We start from the raw sequence: 10,928 nt of genomic DNA, 5'->3' as shown, positions 1-10,928 counted from the left end.
CGACGCGGTAGCGTTGTGGACGAAGACTACGAGTGCATGAATAGTGGCACGAATGCTCCGATTTTCTTTACCTCAAAACGCGACCTTCAAACACAGAGATCTAAACCTTTCACCGTAAATATCATCAGATATTTCACTCTAAGAAAGTGGATGACTAGCGAAGCTGTCTAACGCACGACACAGAGGTGACACAGAATTTTGAACAAAGGTGAGATCCCTAATCCGTTCTCATCATGACGATAGGTACGCACACACTTTCTCCAGTCACCTCTGTTGTAATATGTATAAGCATTTCCACGCTTACCCAGCACGAAGGCATACTCTACATTAATTGGAGTGACTGACAGTGGAGCATGCGAGGTCTGTGGCACGGAAGAAAACATCGACCACCTGCTGTGCCACTGTCCACGATACACCCCTGAGAGACAAGAACATGCCAAAGCTTTTCAAAAACTGGACAATCGGCCGCTTTCTGTGCAGGTGCTGCTGGAACACCGGCCCCATCGCCTGTCGGCCCATAAAGCGGTGAAGGCACTTTTGTGCTTCTTAAGGACGACGGGCTTGTGCAACCATCTGTGACTATTAATGCAATTTCTGTAAGGCCACACACGTCAGCGAACTCACTGCAATGTCCTTCCTTCCTTCCCTCCTCTATCTCCCTGTTATCTTTGTTTCCCCCGTTCCCATTCCCCCGGTGTAGGGTAGCCAACCGGACGTGATTCTGGTTAACCTCCCTGCCTTCTTCTTATCTCTTTCCCTCCTCCCACCCAGTGCGAAATTTGTCCATGACGTAAGAAAATGAATGGCTCCATGATGCCCCGTAAAGCAACGGCTCATAGCCCCTGTAAGCAAGCGAAAAAAATTATGTACCTGAGGGTCCACTGATCTTGAAAAGTGTGCCTATTGATAACTAATCTACTGAAAATGCATATCCAAGTGATGAGATGTGTCAGCTTTTGCAAAGAATGAAGCGATCTTGCATCGTATTCGGGAGCTGAGTTTTTGCACACACAGATTTCTAGACGGACACAAAAAATATACGGAACTATGTCCACAAACAGCTTCGCTGTTAAATAAAAAATAGATACAAGTGGGACGTGTGCAGCGAAAATTGCATTCGTCACTGATGTTCCTTATCTCAGAACAAAGCGGAACATACTCGTCCTATTGAGCCTTAAATGAACGCGTCTGGCATATTCATTCGTTTCGCTCTGTGAATGTTGCAATTGATTTGCAGTCGCGGTAGAAGCCGACCTATCTTATCTATTACTTATCAATTCTGTGGCTAAAGCACACCGCACACAAACGTAAACACGTTTCGAATAATCTACGTGAGGTGTACTTTATCACGAACGCGGCTTAGACGTTTTTACTTGCATTTCAGCGCGCCCTGAATACTGAGCAGCAGTCAAATCAGGCGCCGGAAAGAAGTGAGCGCGCACAGGTATGGCGGGTGGGATAACTATTTATTGCCCACGCCCCTTTCCGCTACTGGCTTCATTAAATAGGAAGGAAAATTTGCGCGAGAATTGACGTCAAACACTGTCATTGAGCGTCTTCAGCATCGAAACAACAGCACGAGATCACGGGGACACATAAGGCCTATGGCATAAGCGGTATCACCCTGATTTTCCTTGACCTTCCTTGGGGTTGCAGCCATAAATTGCGATTGCAGCACATAATAGTGAAAAGCTCACATTAATAGGTACAACGTCATTATATTTTGCAATTTTCGTGGGAACACTCGTAGGAAATGCACACAAGACATAGATCGCTTTTGGTGCTTAAGAAAGGCATACTTCTGCTCGCTGACTAGACGCACTGTCCACTAGAGAACGCATGTTTCCATCAACTGTCTTTCGTTCGAACTCTTGCATATCATGCTCACATGATGAGCTAAATCTGTTGTGCTGAATTATATGTGGAATCTTGGAATTCGTGAGCTTGAAAGTATATGGTAGTATTTTTTTCGAGATGCTAATCGCACCGAGGATTTAATAAAATCACATAGATTTCGAAATAAAGAAACTAAGGGGATGTCGGGATATATTTGTGGCCCAGATGCACAGGAGATAGAGGCTGTATCTTCCAACAATGTACTGGAGAGTTTTCCAAAGGCATTCTCTGATCAATGTACGAAGAAGTTGTCCTTCTTTCGCACCTAATGTTTTCGCCATTTTGCCTCGAAAATATGCCGACAAGGATTTCTATTCACTTCCGCACTAGCAAAAGTCTGCGCGGCAAACAGAACTTAAGAGAAGCGAAAAAAGAGCGAACAAGAGCTGCGTCACACCACCTGAGTTTTCACAAGAACAATATGTCCCTTGACGCCTTTGGCACGGTTTGTTCCAAGAATAAAAATATTTAGATTGAGGCGTTGTATGGAAGCATTGCAGAATGTTTCTGTTTGGTAGCAGATAGCACTCTCGGAGCTGAACGTGCACATAAACCGAATTATTATAGGTTTCAGAGTAAGTTATTACAAGGTTTCTTGAAACAGATATTTCTTTTGATTTCAACAATTTTCACTCATTTACAATTACATGTGAAAGCTGCACATGCTGGCCGTTGCAAAAGTTGAACAGGAGCTGGAACAAACCCTTGTGACCGCTTCTTCGGCGTTGAAGAAGTAACCTGCACACTGAAATGAATCTTTCACAGGTAAGAAGTATCCCCTTGTGTTTTCGTTTCACCCAAGTCGTAACGATTTTGAGGGCGATAATTATGTTGAGCTCTTTCGGTCGTAGAGTGTCGAGGACGGTATCCAATGTATGCACCAAACTATAATTTACTACTTACACGGGCTGCAGCATCAGTAAATATCGACTCCGTTTTTATCACTACGCCGTGGCGAACACGGTGCACAGCACTGACAGCTCGGTATGAGTCATTTGAACAGGGCCGACGCTTTGACTGTGAACTGATACTAAGCGACACATTTTAAAGCGAAGCTTTGTTTCCTCTTCCCCACATCTAGGTGCTGGCTGTAGCTATCTTCCTGAGCAGATAACTTGAGATATTATTTAGGTACCACTTGCTGCGTTCCGAAATCGACAACGGGATAGCGGTTGCTGTTTTGACGACTAGACAGGTTAGGCCACTGAGCATATGCTGATGCATATTGCGCCACAGCATTTGTGTCACAATGTTTAACTTGCCCTTCTGTATAACTGAAAATCTGCATTATTCAATGGACATGGGCGCTTTCCAGGACAACACGCTCTATGAATGTGTGCCACTGCGACACAATCAAAATTCTCCCACTTGTAAACAACAGAGATCGCCTAAGTCCCCAGGAACCAACTGGTAATAGCTATAGGTGATTTTTGTGTCTATCTTGCTAACCTCTATTAACTTATTAGATTCTTGCGGCTTTTTATTGGGGTCTGATGCATACTCGAGGGAAAGAAGTTGATAGAAGATACGTTGTTGGTTGGTCGCCGCCATTAACTTTCATAGATGAAATAAATGCAAATCAACTAATCCAGAGCAGAATTTCTCTTTGTTTAGGAAAATCAATGTTTTCTTGCTTCTTCTGACGCTGCGATCGCGGTGTGTTTTGGGGGATAGCGGGGTTAATTAGTTTTTTTTTTTTTTAAAGCAAATGTTCGCTGGTTTTCCTCTGTCTGCAGTACTACTTACAGAGGCCTTATATTAAAACCAGGAATGAAATCAGAATATAAGCACAATTGAACTGTCATTGCCTTGGGCAGCTTTTTCTATTCATTTAACAGTGATAATTTCCCATTTATTCAAGCTTCTTTTTTGACGCTTGCAAAATATTTGGTAGAACCATGTGGAAGATTATTTATATATACACACATACCTCACAGGCTCCCACTAAAGTACTGGGCGAGGGGGATAAGAAAAACACCAAATAGCGCAAAGAGGCGTACATATAACAACAAATAAAAAACTGCAAAAAATATGCCGTTTAACATCAAGCAAACGAGGAGCAATAACAACACTGTGGGCAATCAGGAACGCGCATGGCTCAGTGAAACTCTTGGCAAAGAGCTGCAAACATGTATGCATATACATAGTAGGCAAGAAACAAGGATGACGACAGGTAAGTCACAGGGGACAAATGAAACATGTGCGCATGAGTACGCTAGAGAATAATCGCTTTAACTGTTTCTCTAAAAGTTTCCAGGTTATTTCTTTTCAACAATATGGTTTGGAAATTCGTTCCAAGATGCTATTGCCTGAGGTAACGCAGATTTATAAGATCCATTTGTGCGGCCAAAAACAGGCGTGAAAGTGTGTAGGCTACATAAGCTACTGGATGTGTGAAATGGTAGGGAAGATGGTAATGAAGTTGCTCTTTTAGTGTGAGTGATATTGTGCAGTATGCAAAGCGGAGCTACCGTTCTTCGTGGTTCAAGAGATGGGAGTGACAATGATTTCTTTATAGAAAACACTAATACAACATATATTATATATTATACATTATACATTATATAAAACGCTAACACAGCAGTGCTGCCATATATTTAAAAAATTCTATGATATGCGAGAAGGAGTTTTTATAGGCGTGTAAATGCTATAATTTCGGCTTTAACAAACGCTGGATGATATAAATGTGTAAGTTTAAGTGTGATATCCAAGAAATTTGACCTAATTTAATTTTTCAATGCCAGAATAGAGACTTAGACGGTTATCTGTGAAACAGTCTTCCCGAGCTTGTTATGTTACAACTTAGGGTGTCTAAATCAAAATAAGAGAAGCATCACGGCGTCTTGTGGTGTGGCAATAATTAGTGTGTGGTGCTCTTGCAAACTGACTTAAAATGCATGCTTCAGTTTAGACTACTGCGCTTCGAGAGACCCTATTGGCTCTAACATTACAGCTAACCAAATGCGAATAAGTGCTTCTCTTGTTCTCTGCAGAACACAATCACAAGACGTTTACTGTTCATCAGTATCGTACTGATTGGTTTTGCTACACCTGTTATAACCTATCAAAACAGTCCGAAACGTAAGTATGCGAAAAGGACCACATAATCTCTTACTACACATGTGACATTTGGTCATATCCCCAGGTGATGGCTGTTGATTTCTTTACATTTTGACTCCTCCATTGCGGGGTTTACTCTGTAATATAACTGGACAGCTAAAAAGCTTCTGTCGCAAAATTCATGTGGCAAGTTACTTGAAATTTGTCATAATTCAGAACGTGGATTAAGTTATTACGCTTTTATGTTCCTAGCTTGTCACCTTCTGAGAAGCACAATAAAGAAGACAGAAATCGTACGATCAAATGCGTAGACCATATTGAATTGTAGGATGACAAAAAAAAACAAGAACATCAAAAAAATTTTTTCAATGATCAATGCTATCAGAGAAAGAGAAGAGAAGGTATTTGCTCACAAAAACCTTGAGATAATACCAGTGGTAGCTAAGCCCTGTGTAGGTATTCAAAAAAGAGTAAAATGTTTTTGTTATTTATATTTACTAATGACGTCACAACGAGTGTTCAAGGTTAAGACACTTTATTAGAAACGTAGAAATATGTCTTGGCGTTCAAATTCCTTAAAGATATTGACAAGATGAAAATGCGGTGATTGTACAGTCGTCCGCTATAGTCAGTATCAAAAAGCAAAGATAGGGACGCAGTTGGAGCTGTGTGCATTCTAAAATGGTTTTGGGGAAAAAAGTGCTTTTGAAAAGCTTAGTTCTACAACTGTATTCCCTAACCTTGAGCTCGTCATTTATTTGTCTGGATATATAATGTGGCTGAAGAATATACTTATTACGGTCTATTCCAATTTCGCCATAAAATATATTGTGAAAAAGTTTCAAGCGTAATGCCTGCCTTCTCTTTTCTTAGGTGTCCCATTTTAATGTTCAAGTTTATCTCGGTCGGTACACGTAGGAGGGTCGTATACGGTACATCCATATTCTAAAATGGGTCTAACATAGCTTTTGTACAGAAGATCACGAGCCTGCTGGGGAAGGAGTTTTGTATTGCGCCGTAGAAATCCTAACACTTTGCATGCCTTTGCTGCAATGAAATCAACGTGCCTATGCCAACATATGGACGGTATGAGGAATACACCCAAGTACTTGTACTCGGAAACAATCTGCAATGGGGAATTTGTGCCCCAAAAAACTACAGTCTCGCTTGCGGCTGCTCTTCTTCGTCCACGTAAACTAGCTCTATGTCGCCGGGAGTTTTGCATTTCATACTGAAATAAAACCAACATAAATTCCCGGGATCAGTAGTACATTGACAATATTCGCTTCATAATTGTCCTGCGCTCACCTCACGCGAAAGTATAATCGCTCGCCTTGGTGGTATTGAATAGGCAAGCTATTTTAATAGCACTGCCACGAGTAACACTGGTCTTTAGAGGGAGACAGCGTAATAACCATGTAAGGATTTTCATACCACAGAAAAATGGTACCTACCACTAGAAATGAAGTTGACGAAAAAGACGTCACTGGCCCACTTTGCATGATAACTGTGCTTTTAGGTGATTTCGGTCCATGATCAATTAAGTTCACCCACATTTCATTCACTTTGGAAGTCAGGAAAAGCAAGTGGCCGCAGAACTAGCTCAGAGTTTTTAATACTTCAATGTTTTGTATGTTTTTTCTTTTTCACTTGTAGCAGAAGTCGAGTCGACGCGGGAACTTTCTACGCGAATGTCAGATATGAAAACGTCAACTGGTACATGGTGTGCATACGCTAAAAGAACCAATATAGCCACTTCAATCTCGTTCCTGGTGTTAAACATTGTGAGAAAACAATATAGGTGAACCCCCACTATATCAAGACATGCTCTCATGGTGAAGAAACATGCATCCGTCTGCAGTTCAACCACATATATAGAAGCACTTCATTGAGAATGTACGAGATTCCACCCCCGGTCTAATCAGAATTGGTGCAAAGCTTTTGTCACACCTTTAAACATAGCTTTCATCATCGCTGTAGGCACCGGATACTGGTCGAGTTTGCGTAAGTGGCGCATTCATGCCACACGCCACTGCTAATGGAACGGCATGTGAAGACCGGGCCGGGCGCAGCAGGCGCAACATCCACCTACGTTGGTTGATTATGTTCCATAGTGTCTGCTGTTTGCGTAGTTGATATGCTACGTGGAATCAAACACGAACAAAGACGTTGCGTTTTCGGTGCACGAGCAGCTGTTTAAAGTTGACCGTCTCTCGGGGGGCCATTTAGTTCCATCATTGTTTGTCACGGCGTCATCAAGTGGGAAAGCCGAAAGCCTGCCTACGCACGTTTCTTACGCCGCGATACGTACATTTGTAGCGTTGTGTTGCTTGTGTCTAGTGGCTTTAGCATTAGTAGAGGGGCCTTCCTTTACAAAGATGTCGTTGTTACATGTAAACTGTGCGTTTACTTTCCCGTGTGTGATAGCTCCGAAGCTTGAGTACCCAAGGCGAATGAATACACGGCGTTGTAGTCGTCATTTCGCCATGCTCCTAGCGCCTCAGTCTTGCTACTTTAGGCTACACTTTCTTTCCTCGCGCATTCTAGCTCTAGCGGCGTCTGGCACACGTCCCTGTGTGCTCAAATGTCGTTGATGAAGAGCACACAGAAAGCCGGAAGGCGCCGCCAAGTCGCCGCCACCGGTTTTCTTTCTCTCCACTCATTGGAAAACAGACCAGGACTGGAAGTCGGGCTACTTTTTAGGACAAAAAAATCGTGAGAGCATTGCACGATAAAAATAAAAAAAACACAAAGACAGATAATGGTTCTATTATACAAAAAAACAAGTGAGGCCTGCAGACAGGACACAAGAGTGGAGAAGTGGACAACACGTACGGCGTTCGTGTTGTCCGCTTCTCAACTCTTGTGTCCTGTCTGCACGCCTCACTTCTTTCTTGCATAATGAATCCTTACCAACTAGCTCAGCTTTCTGTCGTTCCAATGGTTCCATGCTTACACACGTGTGATCGGCGAAGTAGTGCAATAAAACAAAAAGGGAGATCTACGGCCCCATCTGTCCTTGATTTTGGGGCTGCTTCCCCAATCAAAATGAATAAAGGCAGGGCAGTGATAAGGTGCACATCATAGCATCCCCTGAATAACCGTTAAAGTTTCACGTCTTTGCAATTTGCTCTCGATTTCTACTGTGCATGCTACGTGATATCACGAGTGCCACCTGCCTCGTACAAGCGGCGACCTATCTCAAAAGCAGAGGCCTAACAATGTGTCTTCGGGTGGTCAGAACTTACGAGTCGCAGTGCAACATCACTGGAAACGCCGTATGCGCCTTCGCCCAGTCGTCTGCGTCACATGCCAGTGCACCTACTGCTGCTGTTTGCGGCGCCGCATGCCAGCGTGCCTTACGACGGCCGCCCGGTCCCTGATGCTCGTTATACACTGACTTCGATTGCACAACTTTGTGCAAAGTGTCTGAAAGGGACGAATATTCTGGTACCAAGGAGTGTCATTCTTATCTTGCTACTTGGACTGCTTCTGTCGTGCTTTATTACACAGCCGCTCGAGGCCAGAACAAGCCACCAAGTCCGGCCATGAAAGCGGAAACTTCAGGTAAGCAAGTAATCAATACTGTGTTGGCTGTTATTTTACATGGGTCTCTGTTGATTAGAATGTGTCGCTTTTTGCCTTGTTTGCGTGCCAACTGTAATATGGAACACTTCTACAACTGTAGCGCCGATGACGAAGTTCAATAAGAAGCGGAAATTTTTTCTAATACATTTCCCGTAGCGTACATGTCAAAGGCACTTAAAGAACTAGGCGATTTCTTGCAATTGATTGCATCCACACTTTGGACGTTGTGCACCGCATGTCAGCAGAGATGCGCGGTGCAGGAAGTGTTTATTATTATTATTATTATTATTATTATTATTATTATTATTATTATTATTATTATTATTATATAGTGCTATTTCTCAGCACTCGGGTTAAAAGCTATGCTTAACTAGACAATGCTTTTGCGGTTTGATTGCCTGCTCGCTTCATGTAGTTGTAGCTAACACAAAAACTTCTGCCTCTCCGTAGCATTATTCTTGTCCCCCACGTGTTATGCAAACTACGCTATAAACATATACGCGTTATTAAGACTTATGTGCTTAACTTAGAGAAAAAGCTACAGAAATTCTGCGAATTGTCTGCTAATGCATAAGCATTGTTCGGTTCTGCTGCGACTTCGTGTTTGCTTAGTTTTGCTTACTCTGTACTTAGATTTAGGTGCACGTTAAAGAACCCCAGGTGGTCGAAATTTCCGGAGTCCTCCACTACGGCGTGCCTCATAATCAGAAAGTGGTTTTGGCACGTAAAACCCCATAATTTTTTTTTACTTTTGCTTACTCGCTTTTCCTAGCTTATGCGCGTCTACCCATGGCCGTTCCGGTGGCAAAGAATGCTCAGGCCTTAGCAGATAATTGTCAGATTTTCTCGCCGCATCCGACCTCTTCAATGCAATCGTACCAACGGAGCCGGAACGCCGGGCACGAGCCCGCATCGACGGAGCCAAGCGTTCGGAACACAAGCGGCCGCAGTAGCATGTCAGGCATTGCGTGAGGGGAGAGTGCAGCGCCGCGAAGCCGTGTCACCATCGCTGTCGCTCTCGCAATCCTGTATCGACGCTTCGCCGTGCTCCCTCACGGGTTGCAGAATCAAGCGTCCTTCTCTTCTATGATCCCTATCGTCAATCCTGTGTTACGCATGCACTCGCAGCCCACGAAAGTTCTCGCCTGCGTTTTCACTGCGCCTTCGTAAGGCGCTGTGAAAACGCGCCAAGCGTCGCAACGCGCTCGCTTGTCCGCAAGGTGTTCGTAACTCGAAGGACGCTCACCAGCGTTCAGTTGGACATTGGGTCATCCCAAAATCTCATGTTGGCCCAGACCAAAATTTCGAGTTGGCCAATCCCTAAAGTTGGTGCATGCCCAAGTTTAGGTTGAACCGCTCCCAAGTTCAAGTTCGCCCACATCGTCCCTTTCTGGCACCAACCCCGATTTATTTTGGCCCACCCCATGATTGCAAGCTAAGCAACCCCTAATTCCAATTCGGTCACCCCGAGATTTCAACCTAACCTGCCCCTAAATTTCGGTTAGCACACGTTCAAATTTCAAGTTGTCCCACTGCAACTTTTAATTTGGCCCATGTCCAAATTTCAAGTTTAGGTATATCTGTTCGTATCCTCTTTTCATTTCTTTTGCTTTAAATTGTTCCTTACCGCTTAAAAGCTACCAATCATCTACATTTACACTATCATATATGTCTTAGCTTTGCAATTTACGCATTATTTGTGCAGATGCTGGGCATTACACCTTTTGTGCGACAGGGATGGGGACCTCGCCAAAGAATACGCTATAAAAAGTGACTGCAGTTAACGGTATTGGCCGCCCTACTTAAGCAACAAGTACGAAAGGAGCAACTGGAAAGAAAAATTACTGCGGGAAAATACGGGTAAAAAGGTTTATTGAAACCTGCCATTGATGCTGCTCTTATTGACATTACCGAGGATGATTAACTATGGTTAATATTTTCTATATTTCTATGTTTTAGCTGTAGTCAGCCTTTTCTGTTTAACAGGATAAGTGAACAAGAGTTCTTCCTAGCTCTGAATTGCAACAAGTGCGTTACACAATACCCTCGTTGGTGAACATTTGATGATGTATGTTTGAGAAGAGTTTGTTGGCCATCATACTTCAACTTCTAGAACTCCACGTACAACATTACCCTTGTCCAACCCGTTCATGTCACCGATTCTAGGACCCCTGCAAGGCCCACCAGTAAGTCTTAGTTCCGGAGGACGAACCGGAACACAGAACGCACAGGGCAAGCACTATTTTTATCCTCTTTTCTCTGCAAATATCTTTTCACTGTTGTCCAATTCCAAGATGTAAACGTATTGCATCTAATTATGTCTGTTAATAAAATGGTATGAGTCTATATGCCTTCATATTAAATGCAATAAATCGTCTTCTCCG

General features: G+C 43.2%; 1 long non-coding RNA gene across 1 annotated transcript; it reads left to right on the top strand.

Annotated features, from left to right (window-relative positions):
* The first annotated feature begins 2,418 nt into the window (after positions 1–2,418).
* LOC129385614 (uncharacterized) lies at positions 2,419–10,776 on the top strand. Its single transcript, XR_008613084.1, has 4 exons — positions 2,419–2,661; positions 4,890–4,977; positions 8,470–8,523; positions 10,711–10,776. It is a non-coding gene; the product is annotated as an uncharacterized lncRNA (long non-coding RNA).
* Positions 10,777–10,928: the final 152 nt, after the last annotated feature.

This window comes from Dermacentor andersoni, chromosome 7, assembly GCF_023375885.2.
Source record: "Dermacentor andersoni chromosome 7, qqDerAnde1_hic_scaffold, whole genome shotgun sequence".
In the NCBI taxonomy this organism is placed as follows: domain Eukaryota; kingdom Metazoa; phylum Arthropoda; class Arachnida; order Ixodida; family Ixodidae; genus Dermacentor; species Dermacentor andersoni.
Note: the sequence above shows the minus strand (reverse complement) of the source record. Positions and strands in the feature narration are given on the sequence as shown.